This window comes from Gigantopelta aegis, chromosome 7, assembly GCF_016097555.1.
Source record: "Gigantopelta aegis isolate Gae_Host chromosome 7, Gae_host_genome, whole genome shotgun sequence".
NCBI classification, from domain to species: Eukaryota; Metazoa; Mollusca; class Gastropoda; order Neomphalida; family Peltospiridae; genus Gigantopelta; species Gigantopelta aegis.
Window position 1 is genome coordinate 23,410,432 of NC_054705.1, and position 12,703 is coordinate 23,423,134.

Consider the following 12,703-nt stretch of genomic DNA (forward strand, 5'->3'; position numbering starts at 1 on the left):
ATCAAAATCATTTACATATCAGTTTGAAGATTTAAAAATGTGAAGTATAATTTGCTAGGGTAATGTTAACAATGTATTAATTTCACTTTATAAGTGTGACCTAAACTTACCACCGTTTGTTGTATAACCTACATTAAACTTACTACTACCTTTATTAGTCACTTTAAATGTCTAACCTACATGTACTGGTAATAATGGATTTATTAATGTAACCTAAAATTACCAAATTTATTAGTGTTACCAAAAGTGCCAGATTTATTATTTGAACTTGAAATTGCCAGATTTGATAGTGTATCCTACATTTATCACTTTTATTTAGCTAATGTAAACTTACATGCAATATTTAATCTAAAATTAACAAATTTATCAGTCATTTTAAATTTGTAACCTAAAATTATCACATTTACATGTAAGCGAGTCATTTTATAATTGTAAATTAAAATAATCAGATTTACGAATCACTTTTTATGTATAGGCCTACTGGTAACCTAAATTAAATGTTTGACTTTAACGTTATCATATTCATTAATGTCATTTTAAATCTGTACGCAGAACTACCAAATTTAAATAATATTATAGTAATTTTATACTCGACCTAGTGGTAATTATACCGTTGACACACCAAACACCCAGTGCGCTTTGATGAGTATCGGTACCACAGGTACCCCCAAACCCCTAATACAAATACTATAGTTACATACTCTTTATTATATAACGTTACTATAACATATCTGACGTTATTGTTTGGGGATACCTGTCATCGGTACGCACAAAGTATGGTTACTTCCAGTTCTTGCTACTTCAAATTAAGTTGTGAAGTGTTTCGATGTGCTTCTAACCCATTTCACATCCATATATGTAAGTTGGAATTCACCAGTTTTGTTATGATTGTATTTTTGGATGTGTCCAAACTGAATTACAGAATGTGGTTCGATTCGCTTCCAGTCATGACGTCACATCGTACAAAAGCAATTATACAGTCCCAGACTTGATATTATATGAAAGAATTGTGTCCCTTGTGTATCATAACTGTTATGACGTTATGCTGTACAAAAGCAATGATAAGTCCCAGGCTTGATGGTATATGAAAGAATTGTGACCCTTCTGTATCTCAGCTGTTATGACGTCACATCATACAAAAGCAATGATACAGTTCCAGGCTTGATGTTACATGAAAGAATCATGACCCTTCTGTATCTCAGCTGTTATGACGTCACATCGTACAAAAGCAATAATACATTCCCTGACTTGGTGTTATATAAAGACAATGGGATCCTGTGTATGTTGTATTATAACCGTATATGGTTCGATGCACTTTTGAGGCCGATATGTCGATGGGTAACGTAATGGAATCCATATCCAGGGAGAGTGGGACATAGCCCAGTTGTAAGGCACTCGCTTGATGCCCGGTCGGTTTAGGATCGATCCCCATCAGTGAGCCCTTTGAGCTATTTCTCGTTCCAGCCAGTGCACCACGACTGGTACATCAAAGGCTGTTGTATGTGCTGTCCTGTCTGTGAGATGGTGCATATAAAAGATCCCTTGCTGCTAATCAAAAAGAATAGCCCATGAAGTGGCGACAGCGGGTTTGCTCTCTCAATATGTGTCTTGTCCTTAACCATATGTCTGACCCCATATAACCATAAATAAAATGTGTTGAGTGCGTCGTTAAATAAAACATTTCTTCCTTCCTTCCTTCCATATCCAGTTACATGCTAATCAGTGCGCATTCGAGAAACTGAATTTGGTGTGTCAAGGGCATTACAGACATTTTACTATGTCTCAATGAAAAATGTGTCGGGCGCAAAGTAAATAATGTTTTACTATGCTCAAAGAAATTGTGTTTAGTGGTCGATTGTCAAACATGTTTTGGTAATTGTTGTGAATTTAAGTAAACAATCTCAAATTATCAGCAGTATTACATTAAGAAATTCTGGTATATGTAGCTAATTATACTCTTGTTCTGATTGGATAATGTCGCTAAACACCCCCACCCCCACCCACCCCCCTCCAGAATGATATCCTTCAATGAACTTCAGAAAATGAAGTCATCATGCCAAATTGAACGTCAGTATGTAAAACGGGTCACGGAAAAGATGCTAAAAACGGACTAGTCTATTTTTAATCAAATAAGTTGTGTTAGCTAGTAATTAATTATTATAATTGTTGGTAATTTTGTGTGAATTAAGCAATGTATAACATTCACAAATTTGGTATAAAATTGCTTTGCTACGCTATGCGATTTTATACAATTTGTAACTATTACATAACAATAAATTGACAAATGATGACAAATAATTCATACACATGTAACTTAGCATTAGTCAATAAATATTAATATAAAAATTCAAAGACGACTAGGCATGGTAATCTGATATTAGAAAGGCTTCTTAATTTAATGACACAGCAATACAAACTTACAATTTTTTTTGTCATTGTCATGATAGTACAGGTAACTTAGGCACTACTAGTATTATGCTAATTAATTTAGTATTATTTGTTATGCTTGTTAATAATTACATGTATTAGACCACCATATTTGAATGAATTTTGTTTTGTTAATGTTACTCAGATATTTTTTATCGCAGCAGTTTAATATATTTTGTTTTTTGTTGGTATTTTCAAGAAATTATATACACAGAATACATTCCAGGTTGTTAATATTTTTGGCATTGGAATATGTTGAGAAGAGGTGTTTAGATTGCCAGGAGTTTACTACATGTATGTGCATATCAATAAAGTTGAGAACAGTACTAATACAGTGACACCCCTCTAAACCAGACACCCCTTTGGACCAGGGACGAGACGTAGCCCAGTGGTAAAGCACTCGCTTGATGCACTGTCGGTTTGGATTGATCCCCGTCAGTGGGCTATTTCTTGCACCAGCCAGTGCTCCGCGACTGGTACATCAAAAGCTGTGGTATGTGCTATTCTGTCTATGGGGTGGTGCATATAAAAGATCCCTTGCTGCTAATTGAAAAGAAGTGGTGACAGCGGGTTTCCTTCCTCAATATCTATGTGGTCCTTAACCATATGTCTGACGCCATATAACTGTAAATAAAATGTGTTGAGTGCATCGTTAAATAAGCCATTTCCTTTCTTCCCTTGGGACTAAGACAAATGTCCAGTTATAAGAGGGATCCGTTTTAGAGAAGTTAACTTCTGTCCTGATTTTTAAAAATGGCCACTGTAAAACGTCCGTTTTTGAGGGAATTCCGGTTTACAGAGGGTCCGGTCCTGAGCGGTTTCACTGTACTTTCTTCTCCACAAATTTCTTGAGCAGATGCTATTTTGTCCGTGCTTTGTTTGTTTTTGTTCCGTATGAATAAAAAACAAACATTATGAACATTCATCAGCATCACTACTGCTAATCATTATTTGGGTCCTGCTTAAAATTGGCCCATATACAATGTATCTGTGTGTTTGTCAAGGGTTTTTACAATTAAAATAATGTTATTTTAATGTGATAAATATGTGTCATAACTTACAACTTATCAGTTACCAGATGTTATACATGCACTTATCTCGATGCCCGATATTTTCATGCTAATGTGTACTGTACACCCACATATACTTTTCTAATGGATTTATGTATTTCCATATCAATTCCCACGGTTGTGCAGCAAATATTTTTTTAATAGCAAGCCTATTCATAGATTATCTGATAAGATATGTGAGCAGGAACGTCGGAAGCAATTAAAAGTTGGTACGGCCATGGAAGCAATATATATGATGAGATCTATACTATAGATCTATACTATACTATGCGAGCATCATAGGAAGAAAAAACAATGTTCCTGGCCCAAAATGTGGTACAGCCATGGCCGTACCGACTGTATCGCTTCCGACGCCGCTGTGTGATTATGTATTTTGAACAGAATGGGGTTCGATGAGTGGATTTGCCCAGTATTTTGACAATCAAATTTTTGAATGTCTTAAATATTTTTGTCCACATGATTGCTTAGTTTTGTGACAAAGCAGAATACGGTTGTATGTTTTCTCTTAATATATGTCTTAGCATTAAGAGTATTATTGTATGATCTTGAAAAAAGTACATGATAACACTGCATCAAACATATAAAGAAATAGTCCAACTTCATTATCTCATGGTTTTGAGGGAATTCTGGTTTTCTGAATCCCATTTTGAGGGATTTCACTATATATATATATATATATATATATATATATATATATAAGCCTACATCAGTTTAAGATTCCTAATCCTAATTTTTAAAATCCCCAAATTCAATGCTTGTATTTGTATGGTCTATATGACGATCATTTTTATATAAGCACCCTTGTTTTGGCTTCATGCACAATAAATGTAACATATTTAATGGTAATTTTTGTATATGATATATTTGACAAAAGGTTCTTTTTATTTCTTTCATCTTTTAAAACATAAACTTAATACTTTATCCAGAATTATAAAAAATAAAAACATACCGACCTGTAAACAGCGTTGTCTGCTTGTTATAGAATTTTGACAGGGGTCAAGGTTAGTAGACCATTTTTTATTTTAATGCGGCAAAGCATTGTAATAATACAGTTAATTTTGAATTTGCTATTGAAATGTTTTTGTTTGAACATTACTGATGCAACTGAATATGTTTGAAGAAAATCTTGTGATTACAAAAATGTACAATTTATGAAATTTAGATTTCTAGTGAAATTTCAGTGAAATAAGCTATATTTATTGTGTATGAAGCCAAAACAATGGTGTGACAAGTGACTGTTGTCGACCTTAGGTAAATATTATGCTATATGCGATAATTCTCGACCATGAGATTTCCTCGGCAAATGGCTAACAATTAAAGGCTGAGATAATGATATGTAACTATTTCTTAATATTAAGACTATTATACATACCAAAATATGTAAAATATTATCTTAACTTGCAGTAGTTAATATTTATCTAGTGTTGTGACAAGAACAGGATATGTACGGTTGTGACAAAACATTCCATTGGTGTTTGGGGTTTCTTACTTAAGACTTTCCCCCAAGTGATCCCAAGGTAAAGGGGAGACAACTCTTATTTGTTTGTTTTAGGGGCTGTTCAAATATTACCTAACATTCCAGGGGCTGGGTGGGTGTAGGTCCAAATGTTATGTAGCATTACAGATGGTGGGTGGGTGTATTTAGCAGTGTTACGTAACGCACATCGGGGGGGTAGTACTAAAAAAAAATGCTGTCACGCAAAAATGCTAAACATACATGTAGGTAGTTACAGCTAGATATATACACACAATAAGCATTATAAATCGGCACTTTCCCAAATCACAAAACAGTATGTTAAAATTATATTACACCCATCACCTGACTTTTGTGAATTGGTATGTGTGTGTCTCCAAACATTACGTAATGTATGGTCTAGCGTTACGGGGGAAGGGAGGGTGTCTTAAGTTTGACAAAAATAGCATTACATAATATTTGAAGGGCCTCTTAATGATTATTGTGTCTGATGAAATCATGTTTTTATAAAATTGGGTATTTTTTAAGTATTAATGGCTGGTGCAGTTGGCAATTTACACTGAGATAAACTTGCTTCATATGGTGGTTGTGCTATTTACTCCTTTTTTAAGACAATGTTTTTATAGAAGTATATTTAATTTACAACATCTACGCTTCCAAGTTAATACTGCTTGCTATAACCCAACCAATATGGGGGAAATGTCCCCTTTGTATACTATTTTAAAATGTGTACATAATAGGTAATTAGTCATTTTCTTAGATTCTTATATACATGTATGTATATTGATTCCAATAGCCAATGTGTATTTTTGTGCTGGGGTATCGTTAAACATTCATTCATTCTTTCATTCATTCATTCATTTGTATTTTGATTGAAAGTTTAAGGATGAAGGTTTGATTTAATGTAAAATAATAAAACTGCTATGATAATTATATTCTTGATATACCGGTTTACAACTCATATCAAGATGTACATGTGTATTTAGCCCTGGCAATTCAGAAAACTGCTTAATCAGAACAAAACAAAAATAATAATAATAATGTTATTGATTTTACTTAAGCTTTGACTTACCATAATTATTAAATGTTTGAAATCCAGTAGTCAGTAATTATTAACTGAATGTGGTCTAGTTGTGTTGTTAAAGAAAGCAAACATTATCTTCTACATAACTGAGTTAAAAGAAACTTTTGGTATAATGTATTTGGAATGACTGTTAATTTAACAATGATAGTTACCAGGAGATGAAATGTCATTGGCTTTTATCAGATCTGTTTGGACCATAAAAGAGGAACAGTAAGATCAGATTTCTGTCTTTAAAGGTTAACTTTATAATAACATTGTTAATAATGAGCTTGACAGTTTAAATAGAGAATAATACATGAGTGGCCGTTAGATACCATTTGTCTCATAACCAGTTGTTTATATAGACAATACTACATGAGTGGCCGTTAGATACCATATATCTAACAAGGAGTTGTTTATATAGAGAATAATACATGAGTGGCCGTTAGATACCATTTGTCTCACAACCAGTTGTTTATATAGAGAATAATACATGAGTGGCCGTTAGATACCATTTGTCTCACAACCAGTTGTTTATATAGAGAATAATACATGAGTGGCCGTTAGATACCATTTATCTCACAACCAGTTGTTTATATAGAGAATAATACATGAGTGGCCGTTAGATACCATTTGTCTCACAACCAGTTGTTTATATAGAGAATAATACATGAGTGGCCGTTAGATACCATTTGTCTCACAACCAGTTGTTTATATAGAGAATAATACATGAGTGGCTGTTAGATACCATTTGTCTCACAACCAGTTGTTTATATAGAGAATAATACATGAGTGGCCGTTAGATACCATTTATCTAACAATGAGTGGCTGTTAGATACCATTTATCTCACAACCAGTTGTTTATATAGGGAATAATACATGAGTGGCCGTTAGATACCAGTTGTTTATATAGAGAATAATACATGAGTGGCCGTTAGATACTATTTGTCTCACAACCAGTTGTTTATATAGAGAATAATACATGAGTGGCCGTTAGATACCATTTGTCTCACAACCAGTTGTTTATATAGAGAATAATACACGAGTGGCCGTTAGATACCATTTGTCTCACAACCAGTTGTTTATATAGAGAATAATACACGAGTGGCCGTTAGATACCATTTATCTAACAAGGAGTTGTTTATATAGAGAATAATACATGAGTGGCCATTAGATACCATTTGTCTCACAACCAGTTGTTTATATAGAGAATAATACATGAGTGGCCGTTAGATACCATTTATCTAACAAGGAGTTGTTTATATAGAGAATAATACATGAGTGGCCGTTAGATACCATTTGTCTCACAACCAGTTGTTTATATAGAGAATAATACGTGAGTGGCCGTTAGATACCATTTGTCTCACAACCAGTTGTTTATATAGAGAATAATACATGAGTGGCCGTTAGATACCATTTATCTCACAACCAGTTGTTTATATAGAGAATAATACATGAGTGGCCGTTAGATACCATTTATCTAACAAGGAGTTGTTTATATAGGGAATAATACATGAGTGGCCGTTAGATACCATTTATCTAACAAGGAGTTGTTTATATAGGGAATAATACATGAGTGGCCGTTAGATACAATTTATCTCACAACCAGTTGTTTTAAAATGTATCTAATGAGCGAAAGTGAGTTTGATACGTTTTTAAACAACGAGTTGTGAGATAAATGGTATCTAAGCAAATTTTAACATCTAAATTTTATTTACAGCCTTTGCACTTGTAACTAACTTACACATCACAGACAAATGATTGTCAGGTTAACTATATGTCACAGGGTAATCGATTTTGATCATGTTGTTTTTTCATTGGATATATGGCATTGGTGACCTGGTCATCACCTAGGAGCAGCCAGCCGTATGTCTTGAAATTGTTAACACACATACATGTGTTAAGTATGTGTTATCAAAAATAACGAATGATGTTCTCACTAACAGGGGTGTAAGAAATCTATTTTACTGTGTATAATTGTATTCCCAGTAACAAATAAGAAGTGTTATTCATGTAATTTAACTTTTCATATAAATGCCATGAAGCGTCTTACAAAATACCTAATATGCTAAATGTTCCAAAGTTTATTAAAAAAACACACATGAATTTGTCATTCATCTATGATGTCATGGGGCGGCACAGTGTAAACAATAGTGGTACGGCTCGAGGTTGCCAGACTCTCCTTTCAAATTCACCTGTGATGGACATTTTCACAAATACAACAAATATAACCCACAAAAAAAAGTCAGATCGTCTGCGCTGCCCCTGATGTCAGTCTTGATAATTATCAGCATACACACTACACCGCTGCAGTCAGGGGAAGATCATGTCAAACTATGTCACTATTCAATGGAGTTAACTCATGGTCATTTTTTCTTTAAGACAGAAAGCAATTTTAATGCAAGATTTTCATTAATTTTTTATAAAATTGTAATAGCCTTTATTGGAAATAAAAATATATGTAATGTAATCCAATATTTGACTACAACTTGGCAAAATATTTTTTATCTGGTTTTAACCTTATTATAATCAGGAAAATATAGACATTTTTAAATCCATTCATGACTTTATTGTAAGCACTAAACGTTTTGAAACTTAATAGCACCGTTACATTTCTCTACCTGTCTTACATCTCTGTACATACTTTTCCTTTCTGTAGCTCACTTTTATGTTAATCATCTACTATTATGTTTTATTATTGTTAGTTATTAATTGTACTCTGTCTGTCATCTTATCAATTTGTTTGTAAAAAAAAAATCTAGAGAAAGGTCCTAATATAGGCTTGTAGCCTGTCGACCAATCTCACCAGTAAATGGAATAAAATATTGTTTAAATTAACCTTATTATAAAGTTAACCTTTAAGATACAATTTGATTAAAATTGGTAAATTTACCTTTAACATTGTGTTATATGAGCTTCCTTTTATACTCCTGATCTCAACCACTTTTATAGGAATATTTCTTTTATTTTTTGCATATCATACAAGTTAAATTGAAGCTTTATAGCATTTTATGATATATAATGTACATAGAAAAACAGTTTGTAAGTGCTTCATGTTGTACGTGTCCTTAAACAGAACATTATAAATTAACATCCATATATTATGGAACAATATGCTATGTATAATAATGATGCTACATGTAATTTATTTATGCGCGTTAAACTATTGAATTATTAAAATATTTAATGCTAGCATAGCTTTAACAACGAATTGTTATACAATGAAATCCCCCTAAACCGGACACTCTCAGGACAATCAGATTAAAATTAGCTCTACTGGTCTACCAGTAGATCTAACAGCATTGCATGGACTCATCTATAAATAACAGTTTAAATATCGACCAATTACATTTCGCCTTTTATAGCGTTATTCGGGAGCATACAAATTCTAAAAATATCGGGCGAGACTATTTATGCAATAGGTGAACTTGTTGGTCTATTTCAACATTAAAAAACAGGGAGAAAAGTGCAGTAATAAACTCTGGATTGTATACTAGTATAAACAGATTTTATAGCTATACCATTACGGTGGGGGTTTTTCCATCTTGAAATAAATTTTATATAAAATTTTATATTGAAATTAGTTTCCGGCATACTTCATCACTGCATGATTTTGCAAGTAAGGTTTTGATTGGACATGAGCTCCAACAGGGTGCTGTTAGATCCACAGGTAATAGTAATTAACCAGTGGAGCTAATTTTAATTACATTGCTCTCAGGACCTAGTAAAATATCCGGTTTTAAGGGGTATCCATTTTAGAGAGGTTCTCTTTTGTACTAATATTTAAAAAGGGAATTTGAAAAAATTTCCATTTTTGAGAGAATTCCAGTTTACAGAGGGTCCGGTTTTGAGAGGGTTCACATCATATGTATTGTTTGGATTATAGAATTTTGAATTTAGGTAGCAGCTTTTAGCATGAATTAACTTACTTTCTATGTTTTTTATTTCTTATTCTGTTGGTTGTATAAAACCATGTAAATTGAATACTTATCCAAAAGAAATAATAGTGCAATTCAGAAATCAACAGATTTCATCATCATACATAACCGATAGTTTTCCCTTAACTGTTCAAACTTTTAACAATGATGATAAAATTATTTTTTTTGATGTTGACAAAAAAGGGGGCAGTGGGCATGCGCCCGATGGTGCCCACCCCTGGATTTGACGATGCTTATGTACATGCTATACATGTATTTAAAGTGAAGAAATCATGTTTGATGCTTTGTGTCGGTGATGGGTGTATAATTGACTTTTGTTGAATCTTTGTTTAATATGTATGTGTGATTTAGCATTTTTGTTTACAAAATGTTATTTTTGTTCATTGGTTGTTAATATTATTCAGTATACGGAGTAAATCCATTCATAAATACAATATAAATATTATACATTATGTGTATGTACAGTAGTTGGCCGTTATTGCATTTTTCTAGAGGATTTGCTACCATTTAAAAATGTTCAGATATATTTTGTAGTATTCTGCTTTAAAAACTGATCAAAAAAGGTAAATCTTTGTTTTATTTGTGTTAACAGTTATTATTATTTCTTTTCTTTATTTTACACTGGTTTTTTTTGTCAAGGGACTATTTTACCAGCAATCCATTGGATTCCTGCACAAACCACTTTGCATCATGGGAAATGTTGAGACCGACCCAGCTATTTTCATGTTTTTGTTGTCGATTATTTGCTTTTGTTTGGTTATTGGGGGGGGGGGGGTTCACAATGTAACAATTCTTTCATTATTGTCAAATTTTATGCACACCATATCCATAATATAATTATTATCTTTACATAGAAATAAATATTTTTGCTTGTTGATGTATTTAAAACTGATGTTACAGGAATCTAACCAATTTTCTTGTGATTTTAATTTACAGGATATTACATAATTATATGGTAAGCAGATTGCCAGATTTTTCATTGAAAAATGAAAAATCATTCATCGTTGACCTCCATCTTGGACAGACAGCCAATATAGCCAAGCTGTTTGCATAAATTATTAGAAAGTTAACAATAAATGAAATCGAAAACTTGATAATGCAGTCAGGGTGTTTTAAGGAGTATCCAGATCGAAAACTACACAAACTGAGTCATGATAGCCAATATAATTATCAAGATTTTTTTAACATAAAGATTATAAAAAGTGAAATGATCTTTGTATAAATGAATGTTTTTCTTTTAGGTTTTCAATGATTTGAATATATCCAGTTAAACCTGATCCGTTTCTTGTTTAGTTTTTTTATTTATATTATTATTATTATTAAAACATATCCCAGATAAAATGCACATCACAATGTACATTATTGTTATTTGTTGCAATGGAAGTTTTCAGTATATTTTGTAGGAAAATTATTTACACTGTAAAATAGTGAATAACACTGTTTAGTTTACAGAATTGTTGCTTAATGTGCTTTTGTGTTTGTCCTTTTGTTAAAAAAAATAAAATATTGAAAAAACTTGCCTTATGTTTACACCTTTTTTCTCATTCCACTCCCATCTTTTCATTGACTTTAAATGCAGCTAGGGCCATTCAGTAATTATGAAATATGTGTACATAATGTGGCATTTTGATACTCCATCCAGGTCAAAGTTTGTTTTGTTTAACGACACCACTAGAGCACATTGATTAATTAATCATCGGCTACTGGATGTCAAACATTTGGTAATTATTACTTGTAGTCATCAGAGGAAAGCTGCTACATTTTTCCTAATGCAGTAAGGGATCTTTTAATATATGCACTTTCCCACAGACAGAAAAGCACATACCACAGCCTTTGTCCAGTTGTGGTGCCACTGGTTGGAATAAGAAAAAAAACCAATCAGCTGAATGGATCCACCGGTGTGGTTCGATCCTGAGACGCAAGCACTCAACCGACCGAGCTAAATCCTGCCCCCACAACTTGTCAAAGGCCGTGGTATGTGCTTTCCTGTCTGTGGGAAAGTGCATATACAAGATCCCTTGCTGCATTAGGAAAAATGTAGCATGTTTCCTCTGTTGACTGCGAGTCAGAATTACCAAATGTTTGACATCCAACAGCCAATGATTACAAATCAATGTGCTCTAGTGGTGTAGTTAAATATAAAAAAAAACCTTCCCTCCCAATATTAATTGTTAATGGCACCATATTACAAGATCAGTTTTGGGTGCAATATTGGATAGATCTCTCAAAGGAACTTGCAAGGTTAAAATAAATACATATAGTTGAGCACACTGAGTTGTTAATTAGAATTTTTTTTTCTAATTTTCATTATTATTCATACTTACCTAGTACTAGCACAACAACAATGCTATACGACCCTGAGTTATAACCTCCACTGCAGAATTATCTCCCCTTGCCAGATGTATAACCTACACCCGCGCATGGGTAGACCGTATATCCTTGTTATCGATTCAAAGTCCGGAATGACTGAATAAAAAAAGACCTCCCTCAGGGCGGGTGGGAGGTAACGGTTGTTGTGCTAGTACTAGGTAAGTATGAATAATAATGAAAATTAGAAACAAATTTTCTAATAGTCTTATTCAACTTACCATACTAGCACAACAACAATGCTATAACAGACGTGATATAACGTCGTTAAAGCACGATAATTTAACATTAAAGGGAGGAGGTAAGAAAACAAGGAGGACTTGCCCATTCAACCAGTAGTGTTCGTCTCAGTAATGATACAGTG